This window comes from Liolophura sinensis, chromosome 1 (assembly GCF_032854445.1).
Source record: "Liolophura sinensis isolate JHLJ2023 chromosome 1, CUHK_Ljap_v2, whole genome shotgun sequence".
In the NCBI taxonomy this organism is placed as follows: domain Eukaryota; kingdom Metazoa; phylum Mollusca; class Polyplacophora; order Chitonida; family Chitonidae; genus Liolophura; species Liolophura sinensis.
This window is the reverse complement of record NC_088295.1, coordinates 20,116,388-20,120,926: the sequence shown is the minus strand read 5'-3', so window position 1 is coordinate 20,120,926 and position 4,539 is coordinate 20,116,388.

Here is a 4,539-nt window from a genome sequence, read left to right as displayed (position 1 = left end):
CTGTGGACTTCTTGGCACAGAAAAATGAACATGGTAATCCATGGCCTGTCCTATAGCCGGATCGATCACGCTTCGAGCACTTGTGGGACTGTTACGGTATTGAAAGCAGCAACAGAAAACAGACTCAGCGACTCAATATTACAATGTAAACAATGCTTTATATATAAAATGAGACGTACAGTTTTACAGACAGTTCAACAACAACAACAACATACACATCAGTATTACCGGTCTTTAAAAGTTTCCAGTTCACCTTTGCATCCCAAGGAACGTGTTCCAGGAGATCCAACGTAAAGACCATGGGATAAACACACAATTCACACAAGTCACAAATTGTCCTAGACAGGTACTTCGCCAGGTTAGCGAACACAGTACACAGGTTACACAGAACTGGAACAGTCGAGCCTTTGAATGACGTCACACCCGCAGAGCACAACACAGGGTAAATACAGGCATGGAGGTATAATCCACTTTAGAACAATCACAGCTCCCGCAGAAACTCACAAACGAGCCGTTCAGAGACGTAGAGTAATGTCACCTTATGGCAGGACGAACGTCCTTTGCAAAACTGAAAACTTCAGTTTAGAGTCCTTGACGACCTTGTCGGTCAGGTGAGGTCAGCGTGTTAAACAAACGACACAGTCAACACTGTATAATCATAATAAAGATCCGAACACCAATAAACGTTGACTTCCGCAGAAATTCACATAAACCAGACATCAGTACTACTGTAGTACACAAACTCTCAAAAACATCCTGATCGGGCGCATTAACAAACTGTTTAGGATCAAAATCTCCCATTGTAAATATTTAGCCACTGAATCATTCACCGTTAAAATTAAGCAATCGCTTCTCACATATGTTTAACTTCAAATATCCGGTGCAAAACAAAAGGGAAACAATCAGTTCCCGGACGAGCCCCCAAAATGCCTAACTGACTTATTTCAGGGTGAATGTAATACACAGTCAACGACAAATAAAATTTCTAGCTGTTACCTCTGGTGCCTTTTTAATGCGTTTCGTTATGTATGAAATATAGACCTTCGCGTGGGTGAACAGTTTGTTAACAACATAGAATGGTTAGCATATGCATAGTGCACGCCAGATGATTCATCCAACATCTTATTCTCTACTCGACCAACGTCCTCTGAAGATTATTCCTTGTCTATAAACCTGTATCTCGGGTTAAAATCCCTTATGCTGACGTGAAGTGTAATATTCTTAAATATATTCGTCGCCTTTGGCAGGGTGAATGGGACTTGCAGATCCACAATAAACTGCATGCCATAACGAAAGTAATGAGTATGTGTAGTGGTCCCACTGTCTTGTTAATCCTGTCCATTGCATGGAGTATACTCTGTGTCCTGGACAGGACTTCTGCTTTAGGCGTCAGTGAAAATTAAATTTTTTTTTTATTCGGCTGGGTTCCCCCCCCCCACCCAACAAACTGGGTTTTTTCCCCCACAGTACACTGGGTTTTCCCCACAGTATACTTGGTTTTCCCCCACAGTATACTGGGTTTTCCCCCACAATATACTGGGTTTTCCCCCACAGTATACTGGGTTCCCCCCCCCCCCCCCCCACAGTATACTGGGTTTTCCCCACAATATACTGGGTTTTCCCCCCCCACAATGTACTGGGTTTTCCCCCATAGTATACCGGGTTTTTCCCCCCACAGTGTACTGGGTTTTCCCCTCTTTGGGGGTTTTTCCCTCTCTTGGGGTTTCCCATACATATGGTCTGCTAGTTTTTCCCCTTCCACACATTTTTTGACAATACCAGTTATGCTATAATCGAATCAATATACTGGGTTTTCCCCCCCACAATGTACTGGGTTTTCCCCCATAGTATACCGGGTTTTTCCCCCACAGTGTACTGGATTTTCCCCTCTTTGGGGGTTTTTCCCTCTCTTGGGGTTTCCCATACCTATGCTCTGCTAGTTTTTCCCCTTCCACACATTTTTTGACAATACCAGTTATGCTATAATCGAATCACAAAACTTATTTATTTCATTGGTGTTTTATGCTGTAGTCAAGAATATTCCATTTACATGACCGCGACCCGCATTATATCGTGAGGGAAACCGCGGGTAGAGCACGGTTAGACTTTATTATGCAAGCAGCAATGCTGTTGCATCCCAATGGTTAAATGCTGTAACTATTGAAGTAAAATAGACAATTAAACATTTGTACCCTCTATTCTTTTCTCTTAAAGAACACATGTTATTTCTCTTCGTTAAGAGTGTTCTAGCTCTCTGGCTTTATGGTTTTCAATCTGACTGTATAGGAAGGAATCTCTGCATGTATTTACACAACCGTTCTTCCAGTCGACTTCACGCGTACATCTGTATAGTGTACTGCCTTGGACAGAAGGAAGTGGAGTGTCTAGTATTCGAAAATTGCATATTACTTAAGCAAATAAGGAAAATTTCATGCCACAAACGGGCACAGCAATCACTAACAACAACCAGCATCTCGATAGTAAACAAAATATCTTAAACAGATGAATAATCAGATTAACATTGATTCGGTGTCTTTTTTCTGAGAATCCGAGATTGGGTTTAATTTGATAAATTGTTGACGAATATACCACATCACTGTAAACAGTGTATGATTACGATTAAGTCGGAGATTTGTTTCATTCTTTCCAACTTGTCTATCAGAAATACAGAGCAGTACCCTTCCATTCACCAATCACTAGGTTAATAGCCATTAATAAAGGCCATACATCACAATTAACACAAATGTATCTAACGCATGCATCGACAGTAAGCCAAACTTTTGGACTATTGCCGAGTCCACCCTAGCAACGGATTCGAAAATCGCGGTTCTCGAAGTTCAGATACTGTCCAAGTGGATGCGTCGGTAATACTGATGTTAACTTCGACGTTATGGCCTTTATTCCAAGATAGTGAGGTGATATGAAGTCAGAATATATTTTTAAGATCACGGCAAACCTGTTTTCTATAGCTTTGAAACTTTGAGGACAGCCAAGGCAACATGAAATCTGAGTTACATGTATGTCTAAGACACATGTGGCTTCGTGATCCTGGTGCCTGAAACTAAAAATCCTTTTAACTGTCTTAGCTGCGGTATATCCCCATCACATGTTTATTTATTTATTTATTTGATTGCTGTTTTACGCCGTATTCAAGAACATTTCAAGGCGGCCAGCATTATGGTGGGAGGAAAGCGGGCAGAGCCCGGGGGAAACCCACGACCATCCGCAGGTTTCTGACAGACGTTTCCACGTACAGCCGGAGAGGAAGCCAGCATGAGCTGAACTTGAACTCTCAGCGACCGCATCGGTGAGAGGCTTCTGGGTCATTACGCTGCGCTAGCGCGCTAACCAACTGAGCCATGGAGGCCCCCACCCCACCCCATCACATGTGCATACGTCAATAAAGGAAAACAGAAGTAGAGCATCTAGATTATCTGTATTATTTAACAGTAACATTTTCTTTGTTGATAAACAATTTTTTTTTGTGTTTTTAAATAAGCCTTCTGTGTACATGTATGTATTCGTGAGGCTAATGGTTCTAACCCTTGATGACATCAATACAGCGTCTTTCAACATCACCACAATAGTCTCTCGCCTTATATTTATTTAATTCTTGGGTAACAATGCACCAAAGTATTTTCCACTTATACCATGGCGATCAGTTTTATGCGTGGAATGACCGGGTAAAACAATCACCATTCTAAACCTTAAATGCCCATAGTGGACGTACAGATCTGTACTTACGCCATGCTGGTGGCAGACAATGTGTATTCAATGGACGCAACACTGTGCAAAGGGCTGCATGACTAATAAAAGTAGTGTGGAAATACGGTGTAATCTCGAAAGAACGAGTATATACAACAGTATATATGCCCTTATAATAATAGTGCGCAAAAATCAATGGTTTATATCCCACGTTAAATAAGCAAAAGCATATGCAGTAATCTAACTTGATCTGAGCTTGAATGCAGAATACATTTATTCTATCTCCATGATTTGAGGGACCACAAAATAAATCTGCAGGCACAAAAAAAGGTTTATACCTGTTATACAACAGATTAAAAACAGATTATCAACAAATTCAACAGCGTGACCCTTGGTCCCATTCCTACTATTTATGCATTTACATGAACTGTTAGAATAAAACCCTGACCGAGGTAAATTGAGAAGAGGCCGTATTTCAACGGTTACGTGTGACCATTTGTCAGGTAACACACTGTCGTCGCTTCCCTGGTCTTACTCTCTATGCTGTAGGCCTACGTCTTTAATTATGTTATATTACAATGTCCATTCTAAGCGCCATCCAGCACAATTTTTCCACAGCACAAGTGGAAACGATTAGTGTGGAAACACTTAGACTTCCAGAGCGATCTTAACGTCCAATGTAAAACGATAGAGAATTTCACTGCTCCGTATTCGCGTGCACGGTTTGTTTTTTCTTATCATGGGAGGATCACGAGGTCAACAAATGGGGGAAACATCTTGGTGCGTCGTCCGCAAATAGAAATATTTAAGAAAGTTTAGATTGTAGCGGCCCCA